Here is a 22986-nt window from a genome sequence, read left to right as displayed (position 1 = left end):
CACCGAATATTACCATGACCTGGTGGACTACACCGATTATTGCGATGTCCTGTCCTGCCCAGCTTGTAACTTCGACTCCCAAAGTGCAGAAATCATGGAGGAGCACCAAAAGTCTACGGAACATCGGGTGAAGCTGGCTCTACGACGGAAACAGGAGGCAGAGAAGGAGGAACTGCGCAGGCAGCTGGCAGCTGACAGTGGAGCCCAGAGAGTCTCCAAGAAGCAGAAAAGGAAAAGTCGAAACAGAAGATGACCCATCTGAACCATTATCACCTCTACCAGATCACACACGTGGTCCCTCCGAACGGAGCCAAATCAGTTCGGAAGTTCAAACTGTTAAATCCATGGAAGGACTATTGAATGAGTCACTTCAGCAATGTGAACTGTTTTCCGCAGAGACTGAATCTGTGATCTGTTTTGACATGAAGTTATATATGTTATTATGTTATGTTAAACATGAAGTTATATGACGTTGACTCCATCGAGAGTATATCTGTAAACTGTTTATATGAAGTTGAAGATTGTATGTTTAAAGGGGATTCTGTAAGTAATAAGCTAAAAAGGGAGGAGTGTTGTGTATGTAACCGTTTACCTTTAAGGGAACTATAGAATGTAACCGTTCGCCTTTAAGAGCACTACTTTAGGGTGGCACTATTTGTTGGCTCATGTATACTGTAATACCGATAGTGACCACACCAGTATATAAGGGTTGTGATACGTTAACTAGGGCAGAAATCGCCCAGACCTCTGAATAGTAAAGACCTGTTTTTCTTTGTTAATGTTGGAGTCTGTGTGTTATTTACAATACAACCACAGACTTAACACTAAGTGGTCAGTGTATTTACTTTAACCCTCTCCTTGTAACGTGGCTATCCTTGGTGCGCAGAGGGACATTCAGCCTAGCACAACCTTGAGAATTGGTGTTGTGCCAAATACATGCTGGGATAGTCCACGTGCTTAGCGTCTTGATCATAGCTTCAGAGAGTCAGATTTAGCATGGTATCACGGGGAAATATTCAACTTCTACAGCGGTGGAAAATTGGCGGTAGCGATCGGCCACCCTTTATACATCCTACCCAATTTTTCTTTTCATTGACATCAATAGTGAGGAAAATTGGGTGTGGTGTATATCAGGTGGAAAGCCCACTGAGGGATATATGGAAACAAGTCTTGCATTTGTGTAAAGCCTACAGTCTACGCCAGCTATTGCTTTCCCCATTCTTCTCATCACTTTTTTTAAATGGTATGTAACATCACATGCTTACTTGACATTTTTGTGGCCAATAAGAAGGCCACATTTCTATTTGAAATTCATGCCAATAGCTAAACCAGCTGGGGCAATTTTAACCCTAGTCGTCCGGTGGAAGCTGGGTGGGTAGGCAGTTCAAATAACACCAAGTTATTTACCCACCCTGGTGCCAACGGGATCCTGCCGTCCATGAGCCGCCGCTGAGCAGGAGACACGGACACCCGCCCAATGCCGGCGGGATCCATTTTTATATATGCATGTCGGGTCCCGATAATATCAGGACCCGACTACAAATTTAACAGTTCTGAGTGGGGAGGCTGCTGTGGCTTCCAGCCCCACACCGCCACCCCCTCCCCACCCAGGCCAATTTGGAACAGAAGAGGACCATTTTTTTTTTTTTTTACTTTTCTGTGAGGCCAGGAGGAGTAGGCGTGCTTTTCCCACTCCACGTGGAAAGTTTAAGCCTCTCCTGGCCCAGATTCTCTCCCCCCGCCCCCTTCCCCTTCCACCACATCTACCTGCGTGCCGACAGGTAGCCTTGGCTACCCAGTTTACCAGAGGCCGCCAGCCGCTGCCCATCCACTTTCCACCTGTTCCAGCGGCATGTTAATGAGGCCCGGGAGTTAAAATAACCCAGGCCTGACTTCTGCAGCAACTCACCACACCATCCACCCAATTAAAACACGCCCAGAGTTTAACCTGAGCCCTGCCTGCAGGCGTTTTGCTCATTGTTTAACTGGTGTATAAAACAAACCTGTTCATCATCTTTGCCATCTATGGCTTAGTGGACTTTAGTTTGAGAATCCAAGAGGATAAAGTACAAGAAGGGAAGCTTTGCAGGATGACAAAGAAATCGCAGAAAAGAGGCACCAATGGAGCATGAACAAAGAGGAAGCTGCAATACTGCTAACCTACAATTGGAGGAACAAATCAGGTATCCAACTTAAATTTATTGTAATTTTTCTGTTTCCAGCATTGATTTATTAGAAGCATTTTTTTATGCTTTAAGACTAGCTTTGTTTTGCCACATTATTTCCTTTTTAGCCATATTACTTTTGCATCCCCTTTTTTTGGAACCAGTCCTTTTAAATGCCTTTCCATTTTGCTAGTTATTTTAAGTGTGTAAAACCTTATTCAGTTTTTTTAATTATGCTTTGAATTGAGGTTACACAGTTTTAATTACACTGAAGCATGTACTCTTCAAGCGATTTTAATTTCCATTTTTACATTATAATTTTTGCGACCATTTTTTTATTCGTTCATGGGATCTGGGCGTCGCTGGCAAGGCCAGCATTTATTGCCCATCCCTAGTTGCATCTTTTAATGCATTTTAATGATTTCCATGCACTTTGTTTAGCTACTGTAAATAATAAATTTGTACTAACCCAATTTCTTCGAACTACTTTTTGATCTTTTAGGGCTGAAATTGAACAGTGACGGTCTGCGGTGATGGCGGAGCAGGCTCGAGGGGCCGAATGGCCTACTCCTGCTCCTATCTTCCATGTTTCTATGTAGTTGGGGTGCAATACATTCATGTTCCTGTTTGTTGAATCTAGAACTGCCAAGGTGGAACTTTTATGTCAGCAGCTAAAGAAATTACAAACTCACAGAACATTGTTCCTCTTTGCAGTCTGCATTGGAGCCTGTGTGAATTTAATCAAAAGATGCAAGCTTGTGTCAGATTGTGGCACTGCATAATGATATCTGCAAGACTCGTTGGCAGATTCCTGAAGCAAGATGATCCTAATGTATGATACATACAAGAGAATTTTTTTTTTTACCCTACATTGTCCTATGGGAGGGTGCTCAGCAAAATAATTAGTAAATTCCCACTAAGTGGTTAACCTCAGTTTCAAAACTTTCTGCAAAGCTTCAACTGCTGAATGAAAGAACTTGCAGCATTTTATCATGTTTCTGAGGACATCCTGAAGTGCTTCACAGCCATTTCTTTGAAGAGCAGTCACTGCTGATGTTTGGAAAACTCCTCTACAACACCTCAACTGGTCAATAACTATTGATGGTGTCTTCGTGAAGATTGTCCTCCATTCCCAACTCAATGAAAATCCTCTTCTTGGGTAAAACAAATTCTCTGTAGATCTTCAATGGCTGAATCCTGCTACAAAGCTTCCGTGGCTGAAGCCCTTGGGACATTTTTCTATGTTGAAGACACTGTATAAATGCCAGTTGTTGGAGGCTGACTCCCTTTACAAAGCTTAAATTGTTGAACCCTTCTACAAATCTTCCAACTATGAATGCTTTGCCACAGTAAGTGGTTTAGGGCATTGCATCTTTCAGGGGGAAATTTGAATAAGTATTCGAAGCTGAGGCAGATACAGGGCTATGGGGAGAGGTTAGAACAGTGGGATTAGTTTTGGATTGCTCTGACAGAGCTGGCACAAACATGATGGGCCAAGATGCCACCTTCTGCGCTGCAAGCTTCTATGACTTTTCTACTAAGCATCAACTGTCAGCCAGAGGTTTGGTAGATCTGCATATCTGTTTGGGAATTAACAATACAGGTGAAATCGTCAGTTCTGTTTTGATTTTCTTCATATTGAAAGAACTTTCAGGCAGACTAATGTATTTTCCATGCGTCAGTTTGCAGATACTGACTATCTCATCCCAGGTCCTCCAGAGGTATCCAGGTACTGGAACAGTTTACTAAGAGGAATCTGTATATCTTGCAGACACTGTTGAAAGACTGGTAATGACTGTGTTGTGTTGCCACATTCGAATGCCAAGCCTGAACATGCTTTTAGTATGAGAAGAAAGTCAAACAGAACTGCAGCTAAGTCTAAACATAACAAAGACACTGGATTCATTGTCAGTCTTGACAAAGGGTTTGACCCGAAACGTTGACTCCATTTTCTCTCCACGGATGTTGCCTGGCCTGCTGAGTTTTTCCAGCATTTTCTGTTGTTATTTCGGATTTCCAGCATCTGCAGTATTTTGCTATCACACTGGATTCATTGTTTAATATCAAGATGAATGAAGACTGACAGTGCTCTGAGGCAGTACTGGAGTCAGCCAGGAAGACTACTGCAATATACAGCAAGAAGCATTAACAAAACTGTTGATTTCAATGTAAGCTTTGTAAGCAGATTGTTATAATAAAAGAACACCATTAAGATGTTATACATACTGAAAGGTGTTGTGTCCCACATTTATGGGGTCATTGTCCCAATTTGAGCGGTATGGGCCTAATGACAAACCAGGTAATAATGTAAAGCGATCGCAGCCCTGAAATTATGGAATGGGACACTAGGCTATGAATGCTTACTGCTTTCATCTGAAATTTCTCTCTTATTTTAATGAAGATATTAACCTATTTATTTTAAAATAGCACAGGGAGGAATTTCAGTCAAATGCTTTAAGCATTCACACGCTAGTGTCCCCCCGTTATAACTTCAGGGCTCGGGTGAATACAATTGAAGCTTTCAAAGAATTGCAGTGAATGAAAAATATAATTACATACAAATTATTCAGGTAGGATTTGTCCATTAAGGGATGTGATAATCTGACTGAAGGGCTCATGAAAAATTAATAATATTGCCATAATTCAGAAAACACTGCAAAACAACAGGAAGCACATAAATGATCTTAAAACGGGGTGGGGTGAGGAAGAAGGTTGGATTCAATTCTCAAATGTCTAAGCATAATGAAGAGACTCAGTCACACCTAAAAATGCACGCTCAAGAAAGCTGTTTAAATTAGTCCCAGAGAGAGAAAGTTCATCCCCAGAGTTCCAACCATCTGATAGTTGAGAAAATCTCCCGGTACAGTAAAAGTAGGTGAAAAGTGATTAATTTTTACCTGAATTCCTTAATCCGCTTGCTAATATCAGTTTCTAAAGTTTCTAATTATAAAATAATACAGCATAGAAGGAAGCCATTTGGTCCATCGTGTCTGTGCCAGCTCTTTGAAAGAGCTATCCAATTAGTTCTATTTCCCTGCTCTTTCCCCATAGCCCTGCAAATTTTTCCTTTTCAAGTATTTATCCAATTCCCTTTTGAAAGTTACTATTGAATCTGCTTCCACCACCTTTTCAGGTAGTGCGTTTCAGATCATAACAACTCTTAACAATATGCAAGTAAAGTCCTCATTAAATATATCACCGTTTCAGATAGTGTTGCTGGACAAATGTTTGAAGTAGTCCTCATTGCTGATAAATATGTATTCCAATGTTATGTCTCCACAGAGGAGTTGTCTTCAGCTTGCTCTGCTGCAACCATTTATGAGGCCATAGCTAACTTGGAGGACAGCAACAAGACATTGGAGGCCAAGGAGTCTGTAGGTGAGGGGGGGGGCGGGGATTGATTATAACCATTTGACAGTTGTCACTAAGGGGGGAGTGTGTGTGGTCAAGTACTGCGAAAAGCCGTCAGCTGTGGTCGGATCCTCCACAGGATCTTCTCTGAGGCAATAGAAACATGTAGGAGGGTCAGCAGCATACAAGACTATGGCCTCGATTTTCGTTGAGCCGTGGAGTCGGGCTTGGAGGCGTGCGGGGGGTTAATATCGCAAAAACTGGTGGGCGGGGACCCCCCCACCTCGTTCCCTACTCCGAGCAATTTTAAATCAGCTGTGTCTGATGGTCCCGACTCCGTCCTGCATCCAACAGGCGGGACTGGTCTTTAAGGCCCTTAATTACCACTAAAAGGCTTCTACAATCCTATTTTAACAGGCCCTTGCAACTTTAACCCTTTTCCCACATAAAACATGCCTGGTGGGAATCACGATGGTGAAACCTGCCGGGAGCACTATTGGATTGCTGACTATCAACTGCAGGTCAACCATTAAAGAGGAGATTTGATCAGCCATCATTTGCAGGTGGCAGGACTTAGTGGCCTCAGGTCTGGGGCAACTTTTACCAGGCTTAACCACACCTGTGGAAGGTTGGAGCCTCACGCCCATCTCCAGTGTGGCCTCCTGGGAAACCCCTCTTGCCACCTTCACTCAGCGCTTCCTCAACGGAGGCATATACCAGAAGCATGGGAGCCATTTATTTCCTTCCCATCTGGGCATTAGAGGAGCTCGAGCATCAGCAGCAGAACCAGGAACAACCGCAGCACCAGCAACAACCGCAGCAGCAGGAGCGCCAGGCTGCTGCTCACCCACTTGAGGCTGCACAGGCCAGAAGGGGCCAGCGCCTGGAAGCCCGTCGGCGCAGGAGATACCCCCCAAACAGGGTCTACAGACGCAGGGTCAGCTATCTCAACACGTCTGAGCAGCAGTGCCAAAGGCGGCTCTGACTTTCGTGAGAGGTAGTGACTGACATCTGCGCCATGCTACAGCAAGACCTGCTGCCCAGAGGACCAGGTGGACAAGCATTACCAGTGGCTGTCAAAGTCAACACCGCACTCAACTTTTTTGCCTCAGGCTCATTCCAGGGATCAGCAGCAGACATCAGCGGTACCTCCCAGGCGGCCGCACACTTGCATCACGCAGGTAACCGATGTCCTCTTTGCCCTCGCACACAATCACATCAATTTCACCAAGGACCGAGCAAGTGTCACGGCGTGAGCGGTTGGATTAGCTCATCTGGCAGGCTTTCCAAGGGTGCAAGGCGTCGTTGACTTCACACATGTGGCCCTTGGGGCACCCCATCGCAATCCAGGTATTTTGTCAACCGCAAGGGCTTCCAATCCCTCAACGTTCAGCTGGTGTGTGACCACAAGAAGGAGATTTTGCATGTTTGTGCCATGTACCCTGGCAGTTGCCATGACTCCTTCATACTGCGCCAGTCTAGTGTGCCTCCGCTATTCAGTCCGCCAGACCAACTTAACGGATGGCAACTTGGAGACAAGGGCCTATCCCCTGAGGACATGGCTAATGACACCGTTGAGGAGGCCAGCCAACGAAGCTGAGGAATGCTACAACTCCAGCCACATTTCCACCAGATCCATTATCGAATAAACCATCGGTTTGCTGAAGATGCGCTTCAGATGCCTGGATAGAGCAGGTGGAGCCCTGCAGTACTCAGCAGCCAGGGTCTCCAGAATCATTGTGGTTTGCTGTGCACTTCACAACATGGCACAGCATCGTGGCTTGCAGATTCCTGAGGACCAAGTGGCTCCTCACATATCCTCCTCAGATGAGGAGGAGGAGGAGGGCGAAAACGAACATCCTGCAGAGGCCCATCAACCAGCGGCAGCATTACGCGAGAACATTGCTGCCCGGGATGCAAGGAACGCACTCATCCTGGCCAGATTTGCTTAGCCTAGTCAATCAAACACTTTTGCCTCGCAGCTTCTTACCTGAGCATCGACAATGGCCAAGACCCTACGGATTCCTAGCTATTTGACCAGCATACTGACAATTGTAAGTAATCCTAAGCCCTCAGTGTGAAAGTCCCATTCGCGAAATGACACACGCCACAACTACAGCAGTAGCCATCAGATTTTTTATTAACATTATTAATCTGATGGCTTTTTCTAACAATACATCAATTTCACCCAAGTGACTACCCTTGTGACTACTTGTGCTTTATCTTCCTCTTACGCATGCTCCTACGTAGTGCTTCCCCTGTGGCTTCAGCAGATGTGGAGGCCCCTTGCTCGCTTTCCTGCTGCTCCTGTCTCGACACCTTTGGCGGGCGTCATCTGGGGTTGCGAGCCTGTGAGGGCTCGTCATCAGTCTGCTGCTCCTGCGGCTGTGCAGGGGTTGAGACGTCTATCTCACTTGGCTGTGGACTCCGTTGGGGCTCTGACCAAGGGCGCTGCAGTGGCTTGGAAGTGTGAGCGCTTGGAGAGGAACCCCCACTTCCTTGAGGTGTGCCACCAACCTCCCTCTCATGGGTCAGGTCCCACTCTGCGCCTGCAAGTGGCTGGCGAGCACCTTGCTGCATGTCAGGGGGGCCATGGGGACCCGTATCTGCAATGGCAGCCCTACTCAGAAGGACTTCCATGAAGGTCTGGTTTCTCTGTTCAATAGATGCCCATCGCTCCTCAAGAGATGTCATTCTATTCTGAACAATGACCATGTTTTGCATATCCTGGCGACTAAGCTCCTCCATGGCCGTAGCCCTCCTCTCCTCTACCGTAGCCATCCTCTCCTGTACGGTAGCCAGCCTTACCACGGAGGTAGCAATCGTTTCCACGGAGGTAGCCATCCTTTCCGTGATGATGCGTTCATGCGCCAATGACTCCACAAAGGCTCTGCTCATGTTCACTATGGACTCCTCCAGTCGCTCCACACTCGCAGCGACCCTAGAGACAAAACCTGCCAGAGACTCCTGCATCTGTGCCTGGCGTTCCATCACCTCTGATCTTATGGATGGACCCAGAGGCAGAGGGCCGACATGCTGCTGAGCTGAGCTGGCAGAGTCCTGCGCCCTCCGACTAGGACTCTCCACTGCTGTCCCTGTCTCCATAATCTGCTGATGCTCACTTGTGAGCTGTGATACACCAGGTGACAACACTACTCTATGCCCTGAAGGTCCCACCGAGGTGTGAGTGTCTGCGCTGGTGCTGGGTGCGCTGAATTCTGCTGACGCTGTGCCCTCAGAGGTTGCAGCTTCCTCTGAGGAGTCTGGCTGCTCAGCCTCTTCTTCCTGGTTAGGGGGGATGGATGCTTGTGATGGTCCTGTGGGGCAGTAAAGGAAAGAGTCAGAGATGTGATGCAAAGGCTACATGCACATAGCTTTTTGCAGATGCTCATAAGTGCATCTGTTACAGCTTCACAATCATTATCAGCGACTCATGCAATGTCAAAGAGAGAGATGGGAAACTTTTCTGTCACCAGCTTGCTGTGTTACACCCGTCTGTCCGTCCCCCACACGCGAATCATCCTCGATGCCCATAATTTCCAGGACGGCCTCCTCCCAGGGGGTCAGGTGGGCTATTAAGGGTGGCCCTCCTCCTGTTTTAGATGCAGGAATGATGTTCCCGATGGCCGGGAAATCCAGAACCAGGGGTCACAGTCTAAGGATAAGGGGTAAGCCATTTAGGACAGAGATGAGGAATTTCTTCACCCAGAGAGTGGTGAACCTGTGGAATTCTCTACCACAGAAGGCAGTGGAGGCCAATTCATTAAATATATTCAAGAAGGAGTTAGACATATTTCTTAAGGCTAAAGGGATCAAGGGATATGGGGAGAAGGCAGGGACAGGTACTGAATTTGGATGATCAGCCATGATCTCATTGAATGGTGGAGCAGGCTCGAGGGGCCGAATGGCCTACTCCTGCTCCTATCTTCTATGTCCTGGCTCGCTCTCTTTTGTTGTGAGCTCTCTTTTCCTGCAATGAGGGAGACAAGTGGAGGTTGAGTGAGAATGAAGGAGTGAGTGTAGAGATTGCATAGCATAGATACTTAAAAGGAGACAAAGATGGAGTGAGGTTGCAAGACTGTTAGATCCGTGATTCTGAGAGTATAATGTTTTTCAATAACCACACGGATGCTGTAACTTAACAATCAACAGGTATTTACTGGAGTAGGGTAGTCTCAAGACTGGGGTACAGCGGCATGCTCAAGGCTTATATACAGGTGTGGTCACTGCCGGTACTACAGTATACAGGAGCTGTAAAAGTAGTTCTCTCTTAAAGGTACATACACTACAATTCCTCCCCTTTTAGATTAGTAGTACCCATAATATTCAAATAACAATTAACACTTTAACATGTACATTAAACAACAATAGTCCATTTATAGATTCAGTCTTTGGGGCGGCTTCCTGATCCTTTCGGGATAGCGCCTTTCCTGAGGTTCTTGGTGCGGAGGCGATTCTGGCCCCTTTTCATCGGTTAGTTCATCGGGTTCCACTGCTACTGGTTCGGCGGTAGATGCTACCGGTATGTCGGGTTCATCCCCAGGTACGCAAGACATGGGGTTGACTCGTTCCTGTGATGCTAAGATCTGATCAACGTGGCGTCTCTCAATGTTCTCCCCGACATCCACTATGTACATTAATGGCCCCTGCCGTGTGCATATCGTTCCGGGTTGCCATTTCTCTGTTCGGTAGTCACGGGCCAAGACTGGTTGTCCTACATTGAAGCTCCTTGTCGGCTTCTCATTGATGTGCTGGAATTGTTTATCCTCAACATTTCTTCGCACATTTGGTCTAAGCAAGTCCAGATGAGATCGCAACCTTTGGTTAACGAACATCATGGCCGGGGTCTGGTTGGTAACTGCATGTGTTGCGTTTCGGTAGGCTAATAAGAAATTGTCCAGCTTATGCTGCAGTGGAATTTCATCATCGCGCATGGCCTTTATCGCCTTCTTAAAGGTTTGTACGAATCTCTCAGCCAATCCATTTGTGGCAGGATGATACGGGGCGGATGTGTAATGCCTTACCCCATTCCTTCTCATAAATTTTCGAAACTCTTCGGACACAAACTGTGGTCCATTATCAGAGCAAATCTGCTCTGGCAAGCCGTTTCTGGCAAATATGGTCCATAGGACTGCAATCATTTTCTCTGTAGTGGTTGAGGACATTTTTATCACCTCAGGCCACTTTGAATGAGCATCCACTGCTATTAAGAACATTGAGTCCATGAATGGACCAGCAAAATCAATATGCACCCGTTGCCATGGAGAGGAGGGCCACTCCCATGGGTGTAGAGGGGCATGTGGTGGTGCATTTTGGACCTTCTGGCATCCTGAGCAGCTCTTGGTTAGGTCTTCGATTTGTTGATCGATTCCTGGCCACCACACACAAGCCCTAGCCAGGCTTTTCATTTTCACTCCCCCCCCCCCCCCCCCCAAGATGACCTTCATGTAGCTCATTTAGCACACTCTCCCTTAACTTGGGTGGAATCACCACTCTGGATCCACACATCACTGTCCCCTGGCATACTGACAGCTGTTCTCTTCTGGATGAGAATGCTGGTAACAGTGAGTCGCCATGTGTTGGCCATCCCCTCACCGTCAAATCATATACCCGAGACAGCGTCGGATCATTGCGGGTCTCCTTCTCTATATCCGCGTTCGTTACTGGCAATCGTTCAATTATTGACGAATAAAATATCTCGATCGGGTCCACTGCTGGTGCTTCCTCCACAGTAGGCAGTGGCAGGCGTGATAGCCCATCAGCGTTTCCATGCTGTTTCGTGCCTTTTATATTCTATTTCATATTGATTCGCCCCTAGAAACAGGGACCATCTTTGTAACCGTTGTGCCGTCATTATTGGAACGCCCTTCTTAGGATTAAAGATGGAGACAAGTGGTTGGTGGTCAGTCAGCAAGGTAAACTTCTGCCCATGCAGATAGTGGTTGAATTTTTTTACTCCCCATACTAGGCTGAGGGCCTCCCTGTCAATCTGGGCGTAGTTGCGCTCGGCTGAGGTTAGTGACCGAGACGCAAAGGCTACTGGCCTCTCCAACCCGTCTGGGAATTTGTGCGACAGCACCGCTCCAATACCATAGGGTGATGCATCACATGCCAAACGACTTGGTAGTGCTGGGTTGAAATGGGCCAACACCACTTTTGATGTGATCAATTCTTTACACTTCTGGAAAGCTCGTCTACGTTCGTCATTCCACTTCCATGGTACCCCTGTTTGCAGTAGGGTGTTCAGTGGGTGTAATACCGTGGACAAATTTGGTAAGAACTTATGGTAGTAGTTTACCAGCCCGAGGAACAACCTCAGTTATGACACATTTTCCGGTGCTGGAGCCTTGACTACTGCCTCAATCTTTTCAGGGGACTTATGTAACCCCTCTTCATCGATGACGTGGCCACAATACGAGATCTGCTTCTGGAAAAACTCGCACTTGTGGCGATTAGCTCGTAGCCCATATTCCTTTAATCTGGTGAGCACCTTCTCCAAGTTGGCGAGGTGATCACTGTCATTTTCGCCCGTGACAAGGATGTCGTCCAAATAACACTGGGTCCCTGGAATCCCTTGCAGGACTTGATCCATCGCCCTTTGCCAAATAGCCGGAGCCGATGCTACCCCGAACACCAGCCGGTTGTATTGATAAAGATCTTTGAGTGTTAATCATAAGGTATTGTTTTGAGGCTTCTTCTACCTCCATTTGCAAGTACGCCTGGGCTAGATCAATTTTGGTGAAGCGTTTACCTCCAGATAGCTAGGCGAAAATATCCTCAATTCGTGGAAGCGGATATGGTACCGTGTGGAGGACTGGGTTCACTGTCACCTTAAAATCCCCACAGATGCGGACCTTCTTTGGTTCCCCAGGCGTATTACTCAACGACCTCTTCATTACAGGAACGATGGGTGTAGCCCACTCGCTCCAGTCTACTTTGGACAGTACTCCTGAACGTTCCAACCCTTCCAGCTCTGCTTCGACAGCTGGTCTGATCGCATAAGGCACTGGTCTGGCCTTCAGAAACTTTGGGCTTGCATTTTCCTCTATTTTAATCGTTGCTGTTATGCCTTTTAGTGTTCCGAGTCCCTTCTGGAACACTTCTTTTGCGTCAGTTAGCATTTTTGACAGTCGTCCAGGTGTGACGTCGTCATCCTTTTTGGCCTCCACCTTCAGTGCCTGTATGGAATGCCAATCTAATTGTATCTTCCGGATCCATTCACGTCGTAGCAGTGATGGTCCTCCATCTGGCAATACATATATATCCATTTTAGGTGTTTCCTGGCCTTTATATATCACTTTCACCCTTATTTTTCCTTTGGGGTAGACTTTTTGCCCTGTGTACATCTTCAAGACAATCTCTGTAGCTTTCAAGGGTATATGTGAAAATAACTGCTTGTACTCCCTTTGGTTTATGACTTTTAGGGCTGATCCTGTGTCCAATTCCATTTTCACTTGGACTCCGTCTATCTCGAGTGTAACCCAGATAGTCTGGTGATCCTCCATTTTGGTTACCTTATGTAGTTTCAGACAACCCAGCTCCTTGCTTCCGGAGTCTGTGTCACTTTTCTGTTCGTCTGAACTACTGTCCATCACCTGGTGTACCTTTTTGTACTTCTCCTGTGGAGATTTCTTGCTGTTGGTTTTCTTCCCAGACCTGCAGACTCTTGCTATGTGTCCTGCTTTTCCACACTGTCTGCACACTTGGTCCTTGAACCAACAATCCTTCTGGTCGTGTGTTGTTCTGCCGCAGCGATAGCACTTCCCTGTTCCATAGGACATTTCATTGGTGCCATATTGTTGCGGTCTCCGTTGTATCTCTGCAGCGCCCCTTGCGGCTGCTTCGTGTGATACTGCCATACTGAAAGCCTTGTCCAGCGTAAGATCCTTTTCTGATAGAAGCCGTTTCTGGGTTCCTTCACTTTGCAGCCCACACACAAACTTGTCCCTTAACGTATCTGCTAGTCCCGCTCCAAACTGGCAGTGTTTCCAAAACTTGCGCAGTTCCGTTAGGTACTCAGCATTGCTTTCGTCTTTGTGTTGGTTCCTTTTATGGAACTTAAATCGTTCTGCTATCAGCAGCGGTGTGGGGTTTAAGTGGTCCTGTAGGATTTCTACTATGCTTTCGAAATTCTTGTTCACAGGCTTCTCTGGGGTTATTAGGTTTCACAGTAACCCATAAGTTTTTGCACCCATGGAATTTAACAAAACCAGTGCTTTCCTAGCATCTGGCACTTCATTCGCCCTGCAGTACACCTCAATACGTTCCACATATGTCGCCCAATCTTCGACTTCATTGTCGAACGTAGAGATACTGCCACTCTTCTGCATCCCTGGGTGTGATTTAACTGTCAAAAATGGCGTCTCCCGCGCTTCCCCTTCTTCTCCGCTGGCACAAAATGGCGTCTCCCGCGCTTTCCTTCCTTCCCGCGCTCGCCCTTCTTCTCCGCTGCGGCTTCTAAAAATGGCATCTCCCGCGCTCTTCCTTCTCCGCGGCTCAATGGCGTCTCCCGCGCTCTCCCTTCTCCCCGCGGACACTGTTCAGCCCTTGTGCTCTGCGCGGTTTTTTTTTTGTGCGCCTTTCCCATTTCCGCCGCTCGGTCCTGAACCCGGCTGTTGCTTTACCCTCCGTTTTGTTTTTCCTCGACGCCGTTCGGTTTTAAACCCCCGGCTGCGCCCTGTGCGCTTCATCCTCTGTCTTACCCCGTCGACGCTGCTCGGCTTTCTCTCTGCCGTCGGTCGGCTCCAGCCGCCGCTGTCCGGGAAGGGTCTGCGCTGTACCTGTCGTCAGTCTATTGCTGATCGTCGTGGCTGGGGAACCAAGCCCGGCTCTCCACAGCCTCCCCTGCGATGTTCACTCTCTGCCGGACGACTGGGCGGTTGCTCGTGGTCGACGCCCGTGTTTCTGGCCTCGACTTTCTTCCACCGCCCTCCCGGAGCGAATCCTCGAAGGGAAATGTAGAGTTGCAGGTAGATTCGAATCGACACTCGTCGCCACTGTTAGATCCGTGATTCTGAGAGTATGATGTTTTTCAATAACCACACGGATGCTGTAACTTAACAATCAACAGGTATTTACTGGAGTAGGGTAGTCTCAAGACTGAGGTACAGAGGCATGCTCAAGGCTTATATACAGGTGTGGTCACTGCCGGTACTACAGTATACAGGAGCTGTAAAAGTAGTTCTCTCTTAAAGGTACATACACTACAAAGACCAAGGGCCCTCCCTGTGTGTTGTCAGTTGTGTTCAAAGCATCAGAGTGATAGGGAGTGTGAGGGCTGCATGGTAGAATCGTCATGTGAATGTGAGCATAGAGAGAGAGGAAATGGGTAAGGGTGCATGGATGTCAGTGTCAAGTGGGATGTGGAGGAAGAGATTGCTAAAGCTGAGTGCTGGTGAGGAAAGGCAATGGGGACCAGATTGAGGGTGATGGGAAATTCATACTCACTTTTCCAGTGCGCTGAAGGTCATGAAATCTTTTCCTGCACTGTATCCAGGTTCTGCGGGTGACTCCCAAGGAGTTGACCTCCGCCGCCACCTGCATCCACACAGCCTTGGTCTGAGTGGGAGGCCTCTTCCTCCCTGATGAAGGGAACAGGACCTCCCTGTTGACCCTAGCCCCATCCACCAATGCCTGCAGTGCCGCCTCGTCAAAGTGAGGAGCTGCCCTTGCCCTCCCATTTGTCATCTTCCCTGCAGGTCCCTCTGACACCAAATGGAGGAAGCTTGGAAGCCTGCAGAAGAAGCAAGGCTTGCTGTGGACCTTAAATGCAGCAGCAATGATGACGTTATTGGAGGGGACTTTCAGTCATGAAAAACCCCTTTGCAAAGGCTTCCCACACGTTGGAAATCAATTGGCCAATTGAGTAAAAATTGCATCAATCTCCCACATCCATTTAGATTCGTGTGGGAAACATGAAATTCGGATAACACCCCAACAGCCCGCACCCGAGTTAAAATCGAGCCCTATGTGTCAGTTGCATAGAACAGATGCTGTACCATCAACAATCCTCACCATCACAGAGTCATGAGGAGAAAGATGTACCTACGCATAAACAGTTGATTGATATTGCCAATGCTAGAATACAATTTGGGGACTTCCAGATCCCCATCATCAATCTAATTAGTACATAAGTATGAAACCAGTAACTCACTTCTGTGCATCTCTGTAATGTTGCCATTCAGAGCTTCTTGGTATCATTTAAATTACTTTCTTATATAATTCTAACAGGACTAGAGAGACTAGATGCAGGAAGGCTGTTCCCGATGGCGGGGGAGTCCAGAACCAGGGGTCACAGTCTAAGGATAAGGGGTAAGCCATTTAGGACTGAGATGAGGAGGAATTTCTTCACCCAGAGAGTGGTGAACCTGTGGAATTCTCTACCACAGAAGGCAGTTGAGGCCAACTTATTAAATATATTCAAGAAGGAGTTAGATATATTTCTTAAGGCTAAGGGGATCAAGGGATATGGGGAGAAAGCAGGGACAGGTTACTGAATTTGGATGATCAGCCATGATCGCATTGAATGGCGGAGCAGGCTCGAGGGGCCGAATGGCCTACTCCTGCTCCTATCTTCTATGTTTCTGTAGGGGCTCAGGAGCCAGCATCCAATTCTTCTGTGCTTGAGATAGCCCAATTAGGATTACCCTCCTCTGGATGGATGGATCTTCCCAAAGGTTGGCAGGCAGTCTTTCCAAAAATCTGTAAACAGGAATGAGTAACTATATTTTAGCTTTGTGATTATGTAAACCTATTATTGACACTGAATTAAGGCTGGAGACCAGAAGAACCCCTGTCGAATTTCAGGGCCAAGTTGTTTGGGTTTTTTTCCATTTATAACTCCCATGTATTCTTTCCTGTATCAATCTTTTAATTCCTTACCTACATAAAGTGGCAACATCAGTTTTGTGGCACTTACTCACTTGGTGTACTTGCAATTATATTGGTTTCTAGAATATTTAACCACATATGGCATTCTTTACTGTATGGACATCAATATATATTTATGTAGTGGGTGTCTTGACTTGTGCCAGTTCCAACAGTATACCCTAACCCTAACCCCCATATATATGCTGTAATTGCACACAGTTTACAGGAATGTAGTCAGCAAAGTGTTGCAATGGAATGCACAGAGGAGGTTCATTACACATGCTGCAGTGTGCATCAGTGTGGGATTATCACCAGTGCCTGATGACTCCATATATATCTGAATGAAGTTGACTCCATTGTGCTGATTCAGCTCTACTGACACGGATTAAAGCTAGGACTGAAAGTGACTTATAACTTCCCGTTGAGTATGCCGTTTCTCTCTACAATTTGTATAAAGTTAACAGAGTCTGTTCACTCCCCACTTCAGTACCTGGCTGAGTTGGGGGGTAGGAGTTCTACCCCAGCAGTGGCATACATTCCATATACAAATTAAGACTGGTGACCAACCATTGAATTCAGTGCTACTCATAATACAGTGCATAATACAGTGCAGAGGTGCCCACTCCTCCTCATCTTAAGGACGCTTGCTGTTCCATATGCCTCAGGGCTTCAGTTTATAGCTTGCTGGCTCTGGGATATTGCTGGAATGGGGATTCAAGCATGGGAGAGGGGTTAGGGTTGCCAACCCACCCAGATTGTCCTGGAGTCTCCAGGAATTAAATATTAATCTCTTGGACACGGCTGCGAGCATCTTAAGAGAAAAAAACATTGGGGAGTTTTCTTTCAACACTTTCATTTAGTTACAAACTTATTGGAGATGCGATCAAAGGTTGTTTGACTGGGTGGGGCAGTTGGAGGTGGGAGGTCATGTGATAAAACCTCCAGGAATATGTCAAACCAGAGTTGGCAACCCTAGAGCGGTGGGTGCGGGGGGGGGGAGGTGGAGGGGGAAGGGAGGAAATAGTAGCATCAGAAATTCTACACTCCACTATTTTAGCAGAGGCATTAATGCGATTATTTTAAGCATTGCTCTGCTATCCCATGGTGGAATTTCAGGGCCCCAATGGGTTGTTTTTATAGTCACCTGATGATTGGTGTGTGAGACTGATCTGGTGAGATAGGACTTTGAGTAAACTATTGCTCAGGATTGTGGCTCTAAGTTAAAAGTTAATGGCCCAGAATTTGCGGTGGGTAAGAACAGCGAACGTACAGCGTTCTCTGTTATTACCCCTTTGAAACTGACCGCAACTTCAGGAGTTAGCACATGTGCATACTGATGCGGGAATCCTGAAGTTGCGGTCAGTCATTCACTGCTCCGACACTGGCTGCGCTGTGCTCCCCACCCCCCATAGCCGGTAATCAGGGAAATCAGTGAAACTGACGAAAACTTGGGCTTTTCTGCAGTAATGTCACTGTTAAATTCCCCATTAAAAGTTAGACCCTTTTAGATTAGGTATAACTGGGGTTCTAACAGCGTATTGACTGCTAGACAAATGTTATGGCCCTGAAAAACTCATTTAAATTTTGTGGAGTGTCAAATTTATCCATTTTAATAAAAATTACAATTTTTAAGAAACTTTAATCATCTTTATTTCAGGTTTACCTTTTCCTCATGTAAGAGCCCCAATCTTTGTTTTGCTCTCTATCATTTTTAAAAAGTTAAAATCAAAGGAACTTATTCACTTCCTGGTCTGTGAGAATTCTGCACAATTTGTTGAGGTCACAGCAGCTCGCATTAGGGATTCCCCATTAACTTTTTTAAATTTGTTCGCGGGATGTGGGCGTCATTTTCTTTGGCTAGGCCAACATTTATTGCCCATCCCTAATTGCCTTTGAGTGGCTTGCTAGGCCATTTCAGAGGGCAGTTAAGAGTCAATTGCATTGCTGTGGGCCTGGAGTCACACATAGGCCAGACCGGGTAAGGACAGTAGATTTCCTTCCCTAAAGGACATTAGTGAACCAGATGGGTTTTTATGACAATCTGGTAATTTCATGGTCACCTGCTTTTTATTCCAGATTTATTTAATTAACTGAATTTAAACTCCATAGCTGCCTTGGTGGGATTTAAACTCATGTCTCCACATCACCTCTGGATTACTAGTCACACAGAATCACAGAATCTACAGTGCAGATAGAGGCCATTTCGGCCCATCGAGCCTGCACCGACACATATCCCACCCTATCCCCGTAACCCCACGTATTTAATCCCCTAACACTAAGGGTCAATTTATAATAGCCAAATCAACCTAACCTGCACATCTTTGGACTGTGGGAGGAAACCGGAGCACCCGGAGGAAACCCACGCAAACACGGGGAGAATGTGCAAACTCCACACAGACAGTCGCCCGAGGCCAAATTTGAACCCGGGTCCCTGGCGCTGTGAGGCAACAGTGCTAACCACTATGCCACCGTGCCCCCCTGGTGTCCAGTAACATAATCACTATGCCACCATTCCCGACAACTTACACAGGTTTCAATTGCACATCAGACAAGCAGAACCTCTCGTCACAGAGATCACGAGATCTTTGTGCGAAGCTTACTTCGGGGCCAGCAGCGAACGCCTTTGCTTCGCCGCTGACTGCAAATTACAGGTTATTATGCGTCTCTGAAATGCTTGCCTCTTAACAATCAACCATTGCAATGGACTTGCACAAAAGAACTCTTGGAAAATCAATGGCTTAATCCGAGTGACTATTAGTATAAGTTGAACTGTATTGACAAATGTTAGAACTATGCTCTTGCAGGCTACTAATTGACAGTGCTGAGGAATGGCACTAGAAGTGTCAATAAAAAGACAGTGATGCATGTCTTTTAGGTCAGTTGAATTGTTCTACTACTCTGAAAAATCTGGGCTAGAAATTCATTATAGCCCAGGAATGGGTGGTATAATTAGAAAAGTGGGAGAATTAGCACCAGGCTCCAACAGATTGCTAGGGATGCTGAGATGCTGCCCTGGGGGAGTGGCAGTGGGTTTGTGGAGCAGGAAGCTGCTGTCCTCTCTCAGGATGACAGCATTCCTGCTCCCACCACTGCCACTCCGCTCTTGTCGCTGCCTGTCATCCAGCCAGCCCAGACTGCTGCCGCCCATGATGAGGTGCCGCAGTTTACAGCCGGGCCTTCCAGGCCCAGAGCTGGTCGAGGGCATCCTGCAGGGCCATCTGAAGTCTCCCGCATGGACACTCAGCAGCCTTCCACCAGCCCGGCTGCAGCCACTGGGCCAACACTTCGTAGGAGCACTGGAGTAGGCAAAGGCACTGTAACGACAGGCACTAAGGGATTGCACAAGGGTGAATAGTTAATATTGTTGCTGTTAATATGTGTTCACTGATTATTGATAAATGTATTAATTCAGTTTGGATTCTTTTGTGGTGTCTCTCATTTCAGCTGTGCGCTGTGATATGGCCTGCGACAGGGATGGAATGATGGGTATGTGGTGAGCAACGGGGATCTGGGGTTTAATTAATTCGAATCACAGTCTGATAAGGCAGTCACGGACTGCACTTCCAGAAGGACGATTGAGTGGCTGCCTCCTCCCTCGCTCCTCCTCCTCCTCTCCCTCTCCCTCTTCTTCCTCCTCCTTCTGAGGTGGTCCCGCAATCCCTGGTGGCAAGGGCTGGACCCTCATGATGGCCAAGTTGTGGAGCATGCAGCAGACCACGACAAAATGGGACACCCGCTCAGCCGAGTACTGGAGGGCTCCTCCCGAGCGGTCAAGGCAGCGGAACCATTGCTTGAGCACTCCGATGGTCTGCTCGATGATGTTTCTGGTGGCAGCATGGCTCTCATTATATGAGTGCTGGGCAGAACATTGGGGTTGCGGAGGGGAGTCATGAGCCAGGTGGAGAGCGGATAGCCCTTGTCTCCGACCAGCCAGCCACAAGCTTGACATGGTGGCTGAAAGAGTGCTGCTGCTGGATGAAGGCATCGTGGCTGCTGCCAGGATAGCGGGCATTGACATTGAGGATTAGCTCTCTGTGGTCGCACACCAACTGCACATTAAGTGAGTGGTAGCCTTTGCGGTTATGGAAGATCTCAGGATTGTTATGTGGTGCTCGCAAAGCCATGTGGGTGCAGTCAGTGGCGCCCTGCACCATGGGGAATCCCACTATTCTGGCAAAGCCACATGCACACTTGTCCTGCTTCTCTCTGGTGATGGGGTACGAAATGTAGTCCCTTCTCCTACTGTAGAGAGCCTCTGTGACCTCCCAGATGCAGTGAAATGTTAGCTATGTCTCCTGTTGCAGACTGGAAAGATCCACTGGCAAAGAAATTGAGGGTGACGGTGACCTTGACTGCCACTGAGAGCCGTGGTCACCCTGGTCTGAGGCTGGAGGTCTGGTTGCAGGAGGTGGCAGAGTTCTGTAACCACCTCCTTGGTGAAGCGGAGCCTTCTAATACATTGCTCCTCGCTTAACTGGAGGTAGGAGAAGTGCTCTCGGAATACCCTCAGAGGGTAAGGACTCCTATTGAGAGCCCTGATGGCTCTTTTCCTCCCTTTGGCCACATGTTCCAGTCTTTCTTTCTCCCTCCGCCATTGATCCTGGAGGGTGAGGTCGACTGCCAGTACAGCCCCCATTAATGTAACCAAGCATAGTAGCTTGATTTTTTAAGAATAAATGTAGCTACTTTTTAGTTGCCACAACACTCCTGATACTAAATAATCTTGAAATTATGGAATGAGACTGTTGCACTATGTGAAATTGACAAGAACGCACTGAAACTCCACTAACCTACAGCTGCAAGTCATTACTGATGATTCCTTTAAATAATGTCCCTGGAGCCGGCTTCCTGGTGTTTCACGCCAGTTCTCCCTGTCGCTGTTTCCTCCAGGCGCTAAGGTAGGTGGCGACAATCAATTTTGCAGATTGGGCGGTCTGTGAGCGTTGCATACTCACTGACGTCACGATCCAACTGGCATTGAGGCTCCCGGCAATAACTGTTAGCAGCAGCACTGCGGGGGGGGCGGGATTTGGTGTGCGGTGCTGGATTTGCCCCGCCCCGGTGAATATGCTCTAGCTGGTGTGAACGGGAGGCGCTAAGATACTGACTTTTTCCCCCTCTGATTTTTACTTTAGCTCTTTTTTATTTGTTTTTCACTTCCTCTTTGGTTCTTCCTCCCCAACACCACATCCAACTAAATGACAGAAACCTACTCCTAATCTTCTGCTAAAATGCCCAACTTGAACTGTTTTCTAGGTGGCGTGTGATTGTCACCCAGGGGGACCCTCCAACTTTAACTCCTTCCCTTTGGGCAAGCATCTCCCTTGACAGCTCTCCTGATGGCACAGTCATGATCAAAAACCCACTGATTGGGTGGTTAGGGCTTATGTCCAAGCACTGCATGCACAGCATTGTGCTAGGAGCATGTACTCTTAATAGGCAGAATTTTTATCAGTTGTGGCTCGCAGTAAAATAGACTACATTTCAATTGTGATTGTGGCAGGCAGCAAATAATATAAAATTTTACCATACAAATATAATCAGGAATAGGACAAGGATAGACCAGGAATAAAAATTCTAAATTGGGGAAAAGCAAATTTTGCTAAGCTCAGAGGGGATTTAGCCATAGTGGACTGGAAACAGCTACTTGAAGGTAAATCAGTGTCAGAGCAGTGGGAGGCATTCAAGGAGGAGGTCCGGAGGGTTCAGACCAAATATGTGCCCTTAAAGAAAAATGGTGGGACTAACAAATCTAGAACCCCCTGGATGTCTAGAGACATACAGGGTAGGATAAAGAAAAAAGGGAGGTGTATGACAGATACCGAGGGCTAAATACTGCAGAATCTTTAGAGGAGTACAGAAAGTGCAGGGGTGCAATTAAAAACGATATTAGGAAAGCAAAGAGAAAGCATGAAAAATTCTTGGCAAGTAAAATCAAGGAATACCCAAAGATGTTTTACAAATATATTAAGAGTAAGAGGATAACTAAAGAAAGGGTAGGGCCTATTCGAGATCATGAGGGTAATCTGTGAGTGGAGGCGGGCGACGTCGGTAGGGTTCTTAATGAATACTTTGCATCTGTTTTCACAAAGGAGAGGGGCGAAGCAGACATTGCTATCAGGGGAGGAGTGTGAAATATTAGATGAAATAAACATAGTGAGAGAGGAAGTATTAAGGAGTTTAGCAGTTTTAAAAGTGGATAAATCCTGAGGCCCGGATGAAATGTATCCCAGGCTGTTAAGCGAAGCAAAAGAGGAAATAGCAGAGACATTGTCGGGAGCAGTGAGAGCGGAGTTTCAGTGAGTATTTAAACTCACTTTCGCGGGCTTTTTTTCACAGGCCATTGTCGGGAGCGGTGAGAGCGGAGGATCAGTGAGTATTTAAACTCACTTTCGCGGGTTTTTTTTCACAGGCCATTGTCGGGAGCGGTGAGAGCGGAGGATCAGTGAGTATTTAAACTCACTTTCGCGGGCTTTTTTTCAGAGACTTACCAATCTCACAGACCGGCGGCGGCATTCCAGAGCCACGTCACGATTCAAAACGTGATGCGGGCAGGAGGAAGCAGCTGATTGGGTGAGTACGGTCAGGTGAGTATTTATAC

The 22986-nt window shown here is 47.1% G+C and overlaps 1 protein-coding gene across 1 annotated transcript in view; it reads left to right on the top strand.

The window, feature by feature from the left end:
- LOC147123577 (mitogen-activated protein kinase 4-like) overlaps positions 1-22986 on the top strand; it is a 165025-nt gene that overhangs the window by 29813 nt on the left and 112226 nt on the right. Inside the window, exon 2 of the mRNA XM_085974878.1 lies at positions 5448-5543. The gene's annotated coding sequence lies outside the window, so the exon portion shown is untranslated. The remainder of the gene's footprint in view (positions 1-5447; positions 5544-22986) is intronic.

Source organism: Somniosus microcephalus, chromosome 2 (genome assembly GCF_052327205.1).
Source record: "Somniosus microcephalus isolate GS21.2 chromosome 2, FLI_Smic_1.0, whole genome shotgun sequence".
Lineage (NCBI taxonomy): Eukaryota > Metazoa > Chordata > Chondrichthyes > Squaliformes > Somniosidae > Somniosus > Somniosus microcephalus.
Note: the sequence above shows the minus strand (reverse complement) of the source record. Positions and strands in the feature narration are given on the sequence as shown.